This window comes from Acomys russatus, chromosome 5 (genome assembly GCF_903995435.1).
Source record: "Acomys russatus chromosome 5, mAcoRus1.1, whole genome shotgun sequence".
Classification (NCBI taxonomy): domain Eukaryota; kingdom Metazoa; phylum Chordata; class Mammalia; order Rodentia; family Muridae; genus Acomys; species Acomys russatus.
In genome coordinates, this window is record NC_067141.1 from 39400147 (window position 1) to 39418676 (window position 18530).

Genomic DNA, 18530 nt, shown 5'->3' on the forward strand with positions numbered 1-18530 from the left:
ATACAATTCTTGATTGTTTCGTGGTTCTTCTTGCTATAGGTAAGTTTATTGTATATATGTGTAATAATATGACTGTATATGGAAAAAAGAAAAAAATAAATAAGAGTACTTTCTGCTTTTCTAATTTTAAACTGCTCCCCAACAACAACAACAACAACAACAACAACAACAAATCTATGAAAAACAGTATAGCAAACAAATCCATTATATAAAAATCATTTCCTATATAGCTAAGCATTAAACAAGTCTAACACAAGGCCAAGAGGAGATTCCAAAGATGGTAGGATTCAGCAGGGTGGTAGTAGGTGGCTGCTGATTTGTATGTAGACTCTACACTGTACTAGTAGAGACAGGAGGACAGACTTGTGATGACTGATATCCCGTATTTTCAGTCATTAGAGAGAACACAGAATGTTCAGATCCCTTCAGATCAGAACAAAACCATGACTTGTCTAAGGTGCCATATTTAGGGTAGCATATTGTAGTTCTTCGCATGGTTTCCTTCTTTTCTTCTAAAGTTTGTCATGATCTTCTGATTGCTTTGAACACATTCAGGACATAGCATATTATCTTCCACTCTTGGGGATGGGAAAACACAGGCTTGTACAAGAAGAGAGAAATTATCCTTTGGGGAGTGTCTGGAATCCAGGACTGACCAGCATGAAGCTTTTTCTGTCTGCGGGGAGGTGTGTGCAGCCGACCACACACCATCTGCATCCAAAGACATGTGGCAGATAGGCCCTACAGAAGGGGAAAGAAGACTCACATTCACAGCTCTCATCGCAATTCTTCCCCAGGTAGCAAACATGAACTCCTGAGCTGAAGATACAACTTCCCTGGACCACTCTCTTCTGCTTCCTTCTTTAGCAGTTTTCTTGAGACCTGGGTCCTCTGGTCACTATCTTGGGTTTCTAGGGAACCGTCTTCGTTCTGGCCTCAAGAGATGTGTTAGGAATATGACATTTTTGTTTAGAAAATGAGTGTCTCTGGAGTCTCACATCAACCTCAACTTTCTTGACATCTATACTCAAGTTATGATAATGACACCACTCCCAAAGAGTGTTCTGGGACACATTAATAATAGAAGACAGGGTAGCTGGTGAGGGGGGTCTCTGGTCTGGATTTTTTTTTCTTTTTTTTTAATTTAATTTTTTTCTTTTTTATTAATTTATTCTTGTTACATCTCAATGTTTATCCCATCCCTTGTATCCTCCCAATCCTCCCTCCCGCCCCCATTTTTCCATTATTCCCCTCCCCTACGACTGTTCCTGAGGGGGATTACCTCCCCCTGTATATTCTCATAGGGTATCAAGTCTCTTCTTGGCAACCTGCTGTCCTTCCTCTGAGTGCCACCAGGTCTCCCCCTCCAGGGGACATGGTCAAATGTGAGGCACCAGAGTATGTGAGAAAGTCATATCATGCTCTCCACTCAACTGTGGAGAATGTTCTGACCATTGGCTAGATCTGGGAAGGGGTTTAAAGTTTACCTCCTGTATTGTCCTTGGCTGGTGCCTTAGTTTGAGCGGGACCCCTGGGCCCAAATCTGCCTATCATATTGTTCTACTTGTAGGTTTCTAGGACCCTCTGGATCCTTTTATTTTGCTATTCTCCCATGCGTCTCTTGAGGGTTCGATTTGTTCAGAAGTTGGTGAGAAGGAGCTGGTAGTGTGAGGGCTATGGTTGAAGAAACATTTGATTCCATGGGATGACCTGTGGCAGACAATTAAGTAACTGGGACCAGAGTTAAAACTGCAATTTCCTCATTGAATTCTCCTTCAATGTAGTGCTTGTCATAAGTGTCCTGGCTGGAAGGTGACACTCTCAGGCAGGCTTGGGAGAAGACAAAGTCAGCAAAGATATGGATGCCTGTAGCTTACTGTTCCAGAATATTTTCTTATTTGGAGAAGTACATACCAAAAAAATATTTGAAGTACTTGTCAAAACACCTCATAGAGCATTTTGGATCTCATCCTATAGATTCTTTCAGTGATTTATCAATCCCCAACCACTGTAATAGTGAAATGAATTGAAAGAAGGCATGCTTGTCATAAAGACTTAGGTGTTCTGGAATATAAACTGTAGGAGATGACTTCTCAGTCACATGGTAATGACCTTCAATTATCACAAACCTTTCATTCCTTCCGTTTACGAAAAATATCTCAATCTGTTGCACCCTTAAGAGGAAGTGTGCAGCTTTAGGAGGATGCTGCAGAGTGCAAGGTCACGTGAACATCAACATCTGCTTTTTATAAAATAATTTTAAAGAGGAAAGACTTGCTGCAGCCAATTAGGAAAATCTTGACATTACCATTTAAATATTAATTGAATCCTGGTTTAGAAACTCTACCTATCAGTTGTTTAAATCTTGCGTTTTTCCCTTTTCTTCTTCTTTTTTTCTATTTAATGAAATTAGGAAGAATATAGACACATTCTCCATTTGATCACAATTGACAACAAATTATTAGTTCTACAATTTCAAAAAGTACTTGTGCCATTGAACTCTGTACTCCTTACAAGTCCGTCATAGTATACCAGTGCCTCAGTAAGTGAAGATAACACTACAAGCTGTCCTTTTCTATGACTATCTGTATGCAGAGAAGTAGGGATTGTATTTCTTATTGGAATAAATTGACATTAATTGCAAAGAACAGCCTAGAATTTCACTGCATTAAGTAAATTAAATGTATTTTGTGCAAATCTCACATTAGACCACCTCATAAATTACCTCTGCCATCCCCCTTTTCTGTTATATATATAGTTGAGTCAGAAGAAATTAGACATGACTTCAAGCTTGAGTTTATTCCTGGTTTCTATATTTTTTGTTATCAAAACTTATTTTGATTCTTTCCAACTATTTTTGAGTTTTATACATTAATATGTAATTGAATATTTAATATATTAATGGGATTTCATGTTAAATAGTAAATTTTATGATAGTGAGATATAGTGTTAAATAATTATTTATATACATTATGCACATAATTCAATACTACAACTTGTTATTCTGTCAATAGGTAATTGTAAAAAATAAAATCTTGCTAACACAAAGTCCACTTCTTTCCAAGTGCTTCTGCTACAGAATGCTGGCAAGGAAAGTGTTTGCATCCATATCTAGTCTTTTACAATCCCAGTGGTGTTTATATCTTCTCTTTAGAGAATTCGCTTTATAGGACTTGCTTCAGCAGAGAATCAGGCAGTGTTAGGACTTGAAAATAAGCATGACTTAAGGCCTCGGAGAGACCATTTATTTAAAGAATATACTAGGTCTACCCTACTCACTATGTTTTTAAAATAATTGGTAAGTGCTTGACTTCTGTGAACTTTAGAATATTTTCTTTTCTTCTGAAGGCACTCTTCTATCAAAAAGAACAAAGCGTACATTTTACAACTCATGACAGTGGGGTAAGGATGAATTTTGATTTTATTTAGTTCTATTTGTTCTCCTTTTTCTAAAATTGTAATATTTTACTTAGTATACATCTGAATTGGAATCAGAACGGTATTGAAAGTAGATAAATGACCAAAAATAAATTGGCTTTCTATATAAACTGTTAATCCAAATCTATAGAAAATTATAGAATTCAAACAGGGCGTTTTGCTTTTAGACAAGAAAAAAGTATAAGAAATAGATGTAATAATGTGAAGCATTCTAGTTACCATCTTACCTTTTTTCTTGGCTTCCCAGTGTCTTGATCAATATGTTGGCTTGTTTACTGTCATTTAAAATATTTGTTCAACATATGCTGTGTAATAGGCATTGCAATACAAATACGGCACATGATATAGAGGGTGAAGTTAGAACCTACACAAAAGATGGTAGGCACCCTTTCTCAGCACTCTTTTAAAAGCTAAAACCATCCAAAGGATTTTCTGTCACTCTCACCTTTTAACCCAAGCAAACTGCTTACCAGACAATAATGACTCAGTATAGAAGGAAATGACCCAGATACAAATGTTGGAATTATCAAGCCACACTGTGCAGAAAATGTTTTTAAATGAAGAAAAAATGATATTAACTGCCAATCAGACTGCTTTGTTAGAAGTTAAATAGTATATTGATGATTATATATAGTTAATACAGTAATTTTGTTTTTCTCCACATATATTTAATTCCAAGTGTTACATAAAAACATATGCTTTCTATTTAAATTATCATAGAAATTGATATTACAATAACACTTTATAGAATATAAACACTTTGCCTTACCCCATTAATACAATTTCACTGCTAATTTGAACACAAAATTAATTGTGCAAACTATGTTCTAAAATATGTGTACAATTAAGACTGGCTCAATCAAACAAACCAATATGTAAATTTCTCTGATATTAATTTTTTGTGATGAGACCACTTAACACCTCTTTTTAAAAATCAACTTTCAAAATATGTTATATTGCTGTATCTATAGAGCCAAACTATATAACAGATCACCAGAATCTCTTCATAGCAACTACATCTTTTTCTTTCCATCAAAACCTCTCTAACCTTAATTTCCCCATGCCTTAGTAATGTCTGAGATTCAGAGAGTTTAATTTTTTCTTGTATACCACCTACAAGTAAAATCATATGGAATGTCTCTTTATGTGCATGGCTTAATTCTTTGATTGTAATGTCTTTCAGGTTCATACATCACGATGAAAGAACATGATCTTCATTGGTAGGGCCAAATGGAATCCAGTAATACTGTCTTTACTAGAGTTAAATAAGATACTTTTCTTAGTAACAGCATGCCTTGGTGTAGTGTACTTGAAGACATTGTATTAGAAAGCCACAAATTAAGCAATTGTTTCTTACAATGAGCATAATATTCTTGATTATTGTATTTTTTAGTGATTTTCTTTAAGACATATATGTATTAATTGTTTTTAATTTCATACATTATATTTTTATCATACTCACCCAGCCCCACTCTTGTCTGCAACCCCTTCCAGATCCTTCCTCTAACCTCTCATCCCTTTCTACTTCATCTCATCTCCTATTTTTATTTATTTATTTTTAAACTTGTAGCTTACCAAGTCATTTTGTTCTGCCCATATACTTATAGATGTGGGGAAGGAAGTCTCTGGAAAATAATCAATTTATTCAGGGATACACACTGATAAAAACTGATCCCCCCCTTTTTTTAAAGTAAACAACTTTCAGTAGTTCTCATGGGTTTGGGCTCATGGGCCTCCCCCCTGTTTTGTGCTGGAGTGTTGACTATGCAAGGAAATATGGCGACAGTGAGTTTGTGACTGGAGCAATTCTGTTTGTGTACTGAAAATTCTATTTCAATGCATTCTCCTCATCCAACAGATTTGACCATCTATCTTTCTGCCCTCTTTTCTACAAGGAGTCCTGAGCCTAAGGAAAATGAGTAAGATATAAATGTGGCTATTTGTGGCTGGACACACTTTGGCTTGTTATAAATTTCTTTCTGCATTAACTGCTTTCTCCTACACACACACATGCACAGGCACACGCACACGCACACACACACATACACCCACACCCCAAACAAGAACAAACACACAAAACCCTACCTCTGAGGCAGTCTGTTTTAAAGCTCCATTGATTTACGGGTACAAAAATACCAATGTAGAGTATTATTTAGTTCTGTGTTAGTTTAACAAAATGATAGTAATTGATTCATATCTAGGGCTTATGAGTCTCCTAAACACGGCTGCTTGGAAACATTTACAGTTCTCAGTCTACCTCAAAGAAGATGATGAGCATCAAAGAATCTCCTTATGGAGATGGCTTCAAATAAGGCAAACCAGCCACTAGGCAAAATGTCCTCGTTCCTGCCACAGACAGAATTCTCCTTAAAAATGGGCAAGCTTGGATGCAGGTAGAGTTGACAGCCAAACTCTGCCAAGACAGGGTAAGCAAGTCCTCAATAGTTCCTGACTCACAAATATGTCTGTCAGATATACTGGGCCAGGAGGCTGAAGATGATGATGCAAAATTATAGAGACATCTGGGTAATAGTTCAGACATCAAATTGTCCCTGTTGTTTGCTCTTTGTAGAAGCTGCTTACTTGTGCTTCCTGTCTACTCAGATAATTAATTTTATTCTTTCTCAGGTCTTTAATGGGGTTGAATACCAGGTAGTTTAGTTTTATATTTAAGCTTAGTTGTTGAGGGGTTAAGATGTTTTAGGACCTAATAGATGTTTTAAGTTGATAGAGATGAGATATGATAGATACTGATTTACATTCAGAATTTTAGACTCACCAAGATAGGAAAGATGTTCTTTTTAAGGCTGCCAAATACAAAAAAATCAAAACACAATGAATGTAACATTTATATAATTCCTGATTGTTTCATGGTTCTTCTTGCTTTAGGTAGTTTATTGTATATATGTGTAATGATATAAATGTATATGTAAAAATAAATATAATAATAAAAAAACAACAATACCAGGAAAATGTTTCCTGCTTTGTCTTTAGATCCAATCAGAAAGCAGTTGGCTACTCCTATAATGTGTAGGACCCTGTTATGCTAACAAACATATCTTGCCATGCCTTTTGTTATTGTAGCCCACAGGGTTCACATATGAGTAAGGCTGTTCATGCCTTTGCTTTCTCAACAGTTCACATGGTACCCTCTGGTGTTACTAAAGCTAGCCAGGAAGAAGAAACCTTTATCTCCATACCAATTTCATTTTTACACGTCTTATAGCCAAAATGCATGGCAATTTCAGCAATAAAGACTTTATTTCATGTTCCAGTGAGGAACCAAAGCAATAACAGTAGCCTGCATTGTTTTTGAGGGTATATAGGGCACCACCAACCAAAAGCATAGTGGGAAGAAACATGTATCAGACATTGGGTTGTTTGTTTGTTAGTCTATGGCTTCTGGAAGGAACATTAGCCCTTCTGTAGGCTAACTCTAATTAAATTCTTGTATCTGAAGACACACATATATTTTAAATGTTATAAAATAGTATATTTGTATACTATACTATATGTTTCAAATATCCTTATTGTTTCTCCTCCTCAAACTCTCTCCTCTGCCCTGCCCTTCCACTCCAGCATCCCTACACACTGTCCCCCATTTTCACCTGTGTTTTTTCCCTCCCCTAATATCCTTCACTCCCATCATTTCTTATGGAACTTTAAAATTTTTTTCCTCCAGTAGCTGTAGATAGGATAATATGTCAAATCTCCACAAAGTGGAGATATATTTAATGTAGTGTGTGTATTTAATTTAATATGTTTGTGTGTGCATGTGGTATGTGTGTGTAAATTTGGCTAACAAATAGTACCAGAAACTTCTATTCATGCTGCTGAGGAATAAAAGCATTAGTGGTTGTGATGAGCATCAGACCCTGCATGAATGGCCTCTTGGGAAGATGTGACCACTGGTGAATTATTAGCAGTATGACATCAGGGGTAACCTACTGCTATCTGGTTGAATATGGGGTGTGCACCACAGGTAAGATTTTATGCCTAGTGGTGTGACCTGGAAGAAAAGCCCATGACTGGTAGACCATAGGCACTATGAGGGAAATTACTGCTTGTTGCCTTGAATAACTAGTATGCTGTCAAAATACATTCTGAATATTAATGTCTCTATCCATCGATTGTGTGATGCTTTTGACTTTGACCAAAGAAGCTTCTTCTTGTAGCAGATAATGCATAATGCAGGGCTCATCACTGTTTAAATGTTGAGTTTAATTGACACTGTGTGATTAATTGTGGGTGCATTACTTATATCAACATCTCTCCATAGAAGAGTCAGAGAAATTCATGGAAGAGGGAATGGAGAGAACGTGAGAGCCGCAGCTAAAGGCGGGAAGGGGTGAAATGCTGATTTATGGGCAAGATATGGCTGTTGCACTCATCAACCCATACAGTTTCGGCTCATAGGACAAGACGTGCAGAAGATCAAGCCTGTAGGAATCCCAGTATAATGAGAGAGCCATACACCTCATCTCCATCAGAGGAGCAACTGATGGCTGCATAGTAAAGAGAATGTATGATCCTTTGGAGACTTGGCCAGTGGCAGGTTGCATATTCCCCGGTAGGTTGCCAAACTCATATGGGCAGGCACTAATTACATTCAGAGGTTATTGATGACAAGAAAAGAAGATTATGAAGTTGGGACAGGTGGACAGGGTTCCAACACCATGTGGAATTGGTGGGCAGTGGGGTGGGTAAATACGATCAATATACCGTGTATAGGTGCACAACATGTTCAAAGAATAATAAACATTATTTAATAGAGAAAAATTCTATTTGACCTATCATAAACACTATCTTAGGCTCTGAGGTAAGTTCTCTTGCATACTCATCAAATGAAAGTGCTAAGTTTTAGCCTCTGAAGAAAAGAATCTCTTAGGTGGTAAGAGACTGTATATACATCTTCATGAGGAAAGGGATAAAAGCCCTCTCATATATCAAAGAGCAAACATGCACAGAACAGAAGTGTGCATTGGTGCAGCCTGCTTTTCCAGAGGCCAGCTTTGTGGGTTGAGTGGTGGGGATGTGGAGAGATGGGGCTCCTTGGATGATGATATTTTGTCTCCAAAAGCAAAGCAGTGGACACCATGATTGGCAGTAGTTACACATCGACACAGCCTGTGACAGAAAACCAGCTATGCACAGCTGGCACAGTCTAATGTTAGAGCTCTGAGGCCTTCTCCGTGGGGCTCTAGGATCGCCTCTTCCAGTTCAAGCTGTGAAGTGGGTAGAGGTGGGTAGAGGTGGGTAGAAGTGGGGCTGCAGACTATTTCCTTGAACTCTGATGATTTTATAATTAAATAGCATTATGGACAACTTACTCTATTTTCCCCTTCTTTCGTCACTTTAAATGGCTTAGAATATGGGAAATGAGTAACTCCAGAGCAGAAGTTGCATCACCCCATTCTGCAATCAAATTAAGGAATTTTCCTTTGCTGTTAATTCATGTTACAAGGTCAAACAAGACTACGTTAGTGCCATTTCTTTATTTTTTTAAGTGGCTTCCACCAGACCAAAGGGATCTATGGCATCTCCTAATGTTGTCATATATATTTTGGAATTGCCAACAGCACTGTTAATATTTCAAATAGCTAGTTTAGTAATACAGAAATTTATGCCGACATTAAAAGCCATCCTGAATTGCTAGTAGAGATATTTTAAGAATCTCTCTACTGCTAATGTGACAAATGATGACTTTAATGGCACCATAAACCAGAAATATGAAAGCATTATTAAAAAATTGCTTCATAAAAGAGTTATCAAGTAACTATCAGTTATGCTGGTTAGACATGATGAAAGTTCAGCTTACACACACTGGACCACTTTGGATACACTGTACAAGCTCTATTATAGAGCGTGGAAGTAATGAATATTATAGCTTCAAAAACTGTCTCTGCTAATCTTATTCCGAATAAATTGTATTGGTTAGGGAAATTCTTACACCTTGTGAGACCAATTCACATTTAAAAGCCATTTTATTATGATGATTCATTTGTTCATTGCATCAACTAGATGTCTAGTTTACATGCTGTGGCTACTTCATTTATTGTGGCTTAAATATTGAAACAGTACACTTAGATTTTAAAGACTTGGGACTCTGCACTAAAGGGTATCATTATGTTAATTATTCAAGCTCTATGTGGTGGTTAAACATTTATATCCTGTGTACATTTTATCTTTTACTCTTTTTTTTTCCCATTATAATTAGTATGTCTGCAATACATGTGGTTATATGAGCTATTTGGATCCTGGTGCATATTTGATTGCAAAGTCTCTGTTTTTGCAGTAGTATAGCAACAAGTCTGCGCAATCACAAGCAGTGGTAGTGGTAGAGTATATGCCATTTATGCATGAGTCAGAAGATGATTGTCATGCCTTTGGTAGCCTCTCACTTACATACGTCTATGAATAGAATATGAAAATATGATGTGGTCTAAAGGACAATATGCTCCTTGGATTTTCAAATGATTAAACTCTGTTGTTGTGTAATTAGTTCCTTGGAAAATATCACTTTAAGCAGTATTGTAAGTACTTTCTTGTGTAAGCATTATCACAACTATATTATGGAGGGGATATAATTACTAAATTTATGTAACTTATCATTGACATATGAAATTAAGATTTTGGTTGCAAGGTTTACAATAAGCATTGCAATATGGGAGCAGGAAAAGGCTCCCTGATGATGACAATGAGAGGGTCTTTTTCCGCAATGGGGTTCAGTATGATCAGGAACTAAAATTACCCGCACAGCCTCTTACAATTCATTTTTGCCACAGTCCTTGGGGTGTCTAAGTGAGGAGGACTGAGGAGGGGCTTTGCACTTAGATTTCTTAAAATGTCTCAGGTGAGGTTCAGAAATCTGGAGACAACACTTGAAGAATTTCCTCCCTACAAGTTAACTGTGAATACATTATCAGCTATTATATTCAAGAGATTTTCTGCTATTTAAATAGAATGGGGGGCGAGTAATCATTAGCAAAGATTCAGTTACTCAGCTTGCAATTCAGAGCTCATTTTCTGCTTATGTTAAGTATTTTTTTTAACACATTTTTATTGAAAGATAAAATAATTCATATTACATCTCATTTTCTATCCCATTCCATACATCCTTCCATTCTTCCCTCCCTCCCACTTTCACCCCAATCCCCCTTACCTATGACTGTGACCAAGAGGGACCTCCTCCCCCTGAATATGGTGCTAGGGTATCAAGTCTCTTCTTGGTAGTCCGCTATCCTTCCTCCGAGTGCCATTGGGCCTCCCCAACAAAGGGACATGGCCAAATATGGGGCACCAGAGATCATGTTAAGTATTGACAGTGCACATTTTAAATATATGAGACTGCATTAAAGGGATGTGTGTGTGTGTGTGTGTGTGTGTGTGTGTGTGTGTGTGTGTGTGTGTCTGTGTGTGTAGGAATGTATACATGTGCATATTTACTGCTTGTTTGTGTGTACACCCGACACATGCAGTACCCTCCCACAGATTCCAGAACCTCTGTAACAAGCAATCCAAACATTTGTGAGCTATCCTATGGGTTCTCAGAATAGAAAAAGGTCCGCTGCAAGAGCAACAAGTATTCTTAATAGCCAATTCATCTTTCAAACCCTCAATTTCAGTATTTCAGTTTTATAGGGGATACAATATAAGATCAGGTGACCAGCAATCCTTCCAATGCATCTGTTTGTTCATTTTACCCTTGTAATATTATACTATTCTAACATAATCTAGTAATGCAATTTTTAACATGGCATGGCATTTTATACTTTTTAATGATAGAAGTAATACACATTTACAGGAGAAAAATCTGAGCATGAAGTAACAAATAAAGAAATAGAACTAGTAGATGACAATGACAATAGTACCATCTTACAATGTATGCGGATTCTACTGAATATTTTATCCAGAAGCAAAAATGAAAGATTTAACTTGCTTAGCATCTGCATCAACTTAATAAGAATATATTTAGTCAGTAATTGTAGGATCAAATGTAATGTCTCAGGTGACTTCTAAATTGCTGATTTGCCTCTTTCAGATCCTCTATCATATGTTTAAACTGGCTCCAACAAACACCATTCAAAATTTCTTTTTTTTTTTTCTATAAGTATTTCTTAATTTTACTTATACAACAAAATGTATCTCAGTTTCTGGCCTTCACATCTTATATTCTTAGATCTAAGACCTCTCACAGGACTTATGCTACTGCTGAATCAAGAAACAAAGACCCGAGGCTCTTGGAAATACTTGGAAATTCGAGGCTGGAGAGATGACTGGGTTGTTTTGAGTCCTTGCTGCTCTTGCAGAGGTCATGAGCTCTGTCTCAGCACCCATTGGATAGCTCACACCTGTCTGAGGTGCCTGTTACACAGGTTCTATTTTTAACATCCGTGGACACTGCATTCATGGCTGCACATATAGACAACCACACAAAGCACATACATAAGACAAAATAAATACACTGGGGTTTATAATTAAAGGCATTTGTTTCTGAAGAACACAGTATGCTTACATCTACGTAACATTTATTGGTGTGATAGTTGAAACTTACAGTTTCAAGGACTTATGAATATGGGTTAGTATTTCACGGCTAAGAAATGTGTTTCAGGTCTAGGAAGAACATGCAGTTCTTCTGCTCAGAGTCTACCAGAAATTATGAGTGGAATCTGCTTCTCTTCCCCTTTCCCAAATATGAGTTCTAATATTTTATAACTGTGAATGTGTTCATATTTGGAAACAGAGACTTTGCATATGTGATCAAATTAAGATAAATATGAGAATATCCCTGGCCAAATTTACCTGATATCTTCATAAGAAGAGAAAAATGCCACATAAAAACATGAATGATGCAGAAACTAGCACAGTACAGTATCAAGCAAAGAAATGTAAAAATAGATGGATATGATCCAAACCTAAGAAGGAGGGCGTGACTTTTTCTTGGAAGAAATATGTTAATTTTTACACCTACCCTTTGGGAAGCTAAAAACAAAAAAATAACAAACAAAAAACCAAAAAGTACTTGAAATATTTTATTAAATTTGTTGATGTATATACGGCATGCTTGTTACTGACAAGCTCACCCTCTTTTATTTCGTTTCTATTTGGACACCCTTCCTGCAAGTCTCTTTCCCACGTTCATGTATTATTTTCTGACTCACTAAATCCACTCTGGAGCATCTGTGTTACCACAGCTTTGGAACTAGCTACTGGAACAAGATGGGTTCGTAAGTGGGTATCCTGCTGAAGACACACTTTTAAAGACACTCGGCTTGTGGTACTTGATTAGAACCACTGGAGAAAGCTAATCTGGTGGGTAATACCATGGGGATGATGGATCTCTACTCCTCATCTACTAGCAGAATTCAATTCCTTCCAGTCAGAGCGAATGCATGTCTTTATGTGGTTTTTCTGGACGTGGACTGAGTATCGTCACCAGCCTGGACTCCCTTGTCATGCTACTACTGTAACCAGTTGACAATAAGAATGCCAGCTTTCTTTTGTGTCTGCAGATTTGCACCTTTCACTTTGCTCAGGCAAAGTGGTTTCTGCACATAAAGATTTTCTGTTACTAGGTAATGCACGCCCCAATAGGTAAGCCATTTTAAGGACAAGTACTTTGGGCCCGTATTTACAGTTACAAAATAAAATGTCCTAAATCAGTGTCTAGATTTGTACTTGAATGAATAACTGGAAAAATACTTAGCAATAAGGCTCAGAATTTATGCAGGAGACTGTTAAAGACTTCCCATCCTGATGCATTGTGATTTATTAGCATTGACTATACACGATAAAACAGTCTACTAGCAGTATTACGAATTACTCAAGCAGTCATTTATATCTTAATTCTCCATTTTCATAGCTAAAAAGTCTCTGATTTGTTTAGATAGATAGAGAGAGAGAGAGAGAGAGAGAGAGAGAGAGAGAGAGAGAGATGATAGGATACATAATAATTAATAGATGACAGATAAATAGAGATAGTGAATAGATATAGATCGATCAATAGATAGATAATCTCCCTTTCAACACAAAACAACTAGAGCTTTGTTAAAATGAGAACGAAACCCATAATCTTTACTCTCACATGTGTACTTACTGTGTGATCTTAAGTAGTAATTAAATTGTAACTTAATTTCTTCAAATATACAAAGCAAGTAACCAATAATTTTGGCTCAACAGTGAAAACAAACATATTTATCATCTTTATTAATAGTAGTTAATATTACATCTTCTCTTAAGTCCTAAGATATGAAGGAATGTGACTGCAATGTTTTTGTCTTTGAATTATATGTAAGAATATAAATATTTACCAAATAACTTCCTGATACCTGATCTAGATTAGCTGATCTTTTCTCATACTTCTACAACATATATTAACTATGGATTATGACACAAGTGATTGCATCTTATTAGAATTTTTCCAGAAGGGGTACATACTTTTCAAGTTTAACATAACCTTAACAAAGCCAAAGTCTGGTTTAATCCCAGACTTTTCTATCAGTGTAGGTATGACAGAATTGCCATACTCTTTAACTATTTTATATCTATATCAAATAGAATTACAGATAGTTCTTTCTATGATAATAAGTGACTACTTTTAAAAGACTTAATGAATTTAAGTTGTAAACACTACAGCTAAACTTAAGAAAAGTGGAGCAATTTTAGACAATTGGAAAGCAAAATAGTCTCAATGAATTGTTTATTTGTATTACTTTCAAGGTAATGTTAATATATTTAGCTATGAACAAGGCACTCATAGCATGCAATTATCATAGTTGTGCCATTCTTTGTTAAGACAGTAGCCCATTTTCTCCACTGTCTTTAATTTTTAGTTCTACTCTCAAAGATTTGGCCCAGGATACTGAATATCATAACTATAAATTATGGTATATCCATGATATGAAAATAGATTATACATCAAAATAGAAACAGACAGAAATCATATATGTATGTATGCATGTATATATATATGTATGTCATGTCTGTATGCATATATATCTACATGTCTGTACATGTGTGTTTTGTGTATATGATGAGATTCAAAAGACTTAAAATATATGGGAATTACTTCCATGAATCACTAGTTTAAGCAACTTCTCAATTAAAATTCACAGAATGGAGTTAAGCGCTTTCCTTGGGTTTTCCAGTTTATTCTGTTTTTGTCTGAAGAAGGAGATGCTTTCAACAGAAATCTGCATTTCAAGGGAAAGGCAATATGATAGGAAATCATATGTTTTCAAGGCAGTTTGTCTCACAGGCCCTCAGATTTCTTGTCAAGTGGCACAGAAATAAGAGGGTACAGCGGGTGCTCAGCTCACTTGAAGTTAAGACTTGGTTAATTGAGCCCTGCAATGAATGGAGGGACAAGGATGATACTGATCCCTTCCCTGCACATCCTTTGTCTCTCCTAGCTCCCTAATTCATTTGAAGTTGTTTATTTCATGTGCTGACTGAAGTGGAGACTGATGGCAACAGTTTAAAATTCTCTCTTATCTGCTTGAAATTTCTTGTTAGCATTCCTGCTCTGCTTCCATCAAGGTATGAAAACAGAAAGAATCAGATACAAACAGAGCATTAAACAATGCCTGACTCCCAGTTCATTTAATACTCTTCCATATACGCAACTTAATAATTCACACTCTGCAGAACCGCAGCACGTCTCCATTAGTTTTGATGTCCTCCATTACTGTGACAGCACACACGCAGAACAGCCATGGTGTTGGGAAGAGCAGCCAGGGCAAGGGTGTTTTTGAGAGCCATGTACTAGAAGTGTCCCTCTAGACATCTTAGCCCATTTAAAAGCAGGTCTTAGTAAAGCTACATTCTGTTGAATAGCGGTAGTTTTAAGTGTGTCTAACTATAGAATTTCAACAAAAGTGGAGAACGGCAGCACCCACCCTCTCCCTTTTCCAGACAGGAACAGAAGCAAACTTGCTTTTCAGTGCCTCTTCACTCCTCTCAGCAGGATTAGCAAAGGAGTTGACACTACACACTGAAAAAGGAATAGTACGTACATGGGATTAATAGTCTGGGGATACAGGTCAGGTCAACAGAAGCTGAGGTCCCATTTAAATGTCTTATGAAAGGAACATAAGAACAAGAGAAGGAAGAAGAAAGCCAAGGAAGCCATATCCTGATGAAAGTTCAGAGCTTTTTACACCTCTCATTTTTAAAAAATGTTTTGCAAAATATAAGTAAATCAGGTGTTATGGACTACATGTTAAGAGAAGTAGCCAATAAACTCAATAAGTATGTTAGAATCCTATTTCTAATAATGAAAATTGTGCTACACAAATGTTTCTTTCGTGTACATAGAATTGGGTTCATTATTTGAGTTGTTTACATAGACATGGGTATTAATGATAGTCAAATTATATTCATCTTCAAACATTATCAGTCTTTTCGATACACTCTTTCTATATCTTAAACAACATTTGTTACAAAATATTTTGAGTACCACATAATGAGAAAAAAAAAATCATTGACATGAGTTACAACCAGTGCAATTTTGCAGTATGACTCATATGAAACTTCATATTTTATTCAAGAGATAAAAATAATGAATGGATCTTTTTTAGCTAAAACTATATTTCTATTGAATGAACAAAATAAGGAAGCCAAAGCAAATTAAAGAAAAGCATTTTACTTCATCGGTGAAAGTAAATAAATTACTTAAAGAAATAGGATGCTATTTATTTAAAAGAATGATTTAAAATTAAAATGATATAAAGTTAAAATAATATACATTTAATGTTAGGTTTCCTAAGGTTGATTAAATGAAGAATTAGAAATAAGAATTCCCAGCTGGGCGTGTTGGTGCATGCCTGTAATCCCAGTTCGCTCAAGGAGGCAGATGCAGGCAGATCTCTGTGAGTTGGGTCAGTGTGGTCTACAAAGCAAGTCCTGGACAGCCAAGGCTACACAGAGAAACCGTTTCTTGAAAAAAAAAAGGAAGAAAGAAAGAAAGAAAAAAAGGAGAGAAAAGAAAGAATTCTTAGAAAAGATCACCTCTAACACAATCATATCAGATTGATAACATTATAGGATTAGCGGTGGATTTTGAAACAGTCTATCATTTATTAAGATTGTGCCATGTTGACCTTGACTTGCAGACACTTGTATCAAGACATTGCAGGGCTGAAATGGTAGTGCTGGGTCTCCTGTATCTCCTATAGCTTAAAAGACCAGAGAATTAAAGCGCAGACTCGGTGATAGTCTACCTGCATTGCTACAGTTAGGTTTCTTAGGAAACAATTGATAAGGAAGTATAAAGCTGTGCTTTGATATTGGGAAAATAGGTAGTGGTAATCATTTGTATTATTAAAGATGGCAATGTCTTATTAAGCCAAGTAACTAACAAATACCCTTGTTAATAGCCTAAACCATACCTTATTCAACTAATTGGGTTTTGTGTTTGCCAATTTATTTAATATGCTGTTCATAAGTAATGTTTATTATGTACTTACTATCTCCCATTTCTTTCTTTCTGTTTCTGTGTATCAATTCATTTAACTCATAAAAATCACATTCACTTTATAGATGAGGAAAACGGAGCTTTGAAAGAAAAAGTCAGAATTTCAGGTAGTAAAATGTGAAAAGAAAAAACAGACCTAGCAGTAATTCATAACTCAAGTGGTTAAGCTTACTTCACTGTATTTTTAAATGTTTGATAGTGGAAATGATGTTCTGTACTTGTGACTTTCTGCTATGCAATCTTTCACAATGCATAGAAGCAAAAATTTCTGAAGCAATAAGTGCTTTTTCTTTTATCATCATTTGTTTCATCATTTATTTATTCAACTGAAAATCATTTTTACGTCTATTACTGTGTTCTTTGGACATAGAGATGAGTAAGAGAAAATATTTTAACAAGTCTTATTTTGTGAATAAAATGAAACACAATGGCCACAATGGACACCTGAGTTGGTGTGTGTGTTGTGTATATGTGTGTGTGTGTGCGCACGAGTGTGCGTGTGTGTGTGTGTGTGTATGTGCATGTGTTTGTCCTAGTTATATTGCCCAAATACCAGGAAGCACAGATTCCAACCAGGCACATGTTCTAATTAGATGAGGGCTGTGGAGGAGACAGAAAACAATTCTCTGAGTAGGTTATGACTGAATTGAATTGTAATGATGTACTGGTATTTTGGCAAGATGTTACTTTTTTTTTTTTTTTAGGAAATGGTGGTGGGTAGATAGGTGTAATTGGCTATTGTTTAAAAAAATGTATGACAAGAATTAAATCACTCTTTGTATTTTAGGGTGACGCAAGCAGACTGACACTATCCAGTGGAAATAAGTTTTATTACAACAATGCAGCCTTGCTTTATTGAAAAATTACATGGTGTTGCTGAGCAGACAATAAGGATGACAGACATTTTCCACTGAACTTTAAAACAATCATTCATTGTAAAGATAAGAACATAGTTTGAGGACAAAATCATGACCAGCTATTCAATGACTGTTGACCTTTGGCAAATAACATCATATGCATGTTTTAGTATGTTTATTTTTCATTTTACAAATATGGAAGAAATAATTGTTGCAGGATGAAGTACATACAGGGAGTATAGGTTATATTTAGACAGTTATAGAATTTGTTTATCATATGTGAAACATTTATTTAATGACTGAACATGGAATTTGCTCTGTGGCATACAGAAAAGGGTATGGTGATGAAATTTCATTCCATCTTCCAGTGTTAGAAGGCAGAGCCACATATCAACAATCTGCCTGAGTTTTCCTGAGTATTTCCTGCAAGAGTTGAAGCTGAGTCTGGGAGTCAAAAGCAACTGGTGATATGACAGTCAGAACACAAATATTCACTTGAAGATGTCGAAGGCAACGGCAACATTCATTACTGAGGAGAGAAAAGTTAGGAAGTGCTATAACATATACAGGCAGTGACCTCTTTATATTGAGGCAACTCCCAAACTCTCTAGATTTCACCATGTAAAAAAAGTTAGAAAATTATAGTTTAGTCATATTATATTAAAAAAGTACATAAATGATACACTCTGAAAAACACTAGTGACTTCAAAATATTTTGTGGGTATTTTGATAGGGATTACGTTGAATCTGTAAATTGCTTT

General features: G+C 36.0%; 1 pseudogene; it reads right to left on the reverse strand.

The window, feature by feature from the left end:
• Window positions 1-466: 466 nt before the first annotated feature.
• The window catches only part of LOC127189846 (developmental pluripotency-associated protein 2-like), a 57103-nt pseudogene continuing 39039 nt past the window's right edge, over window positions 467-18530 (reverse strand).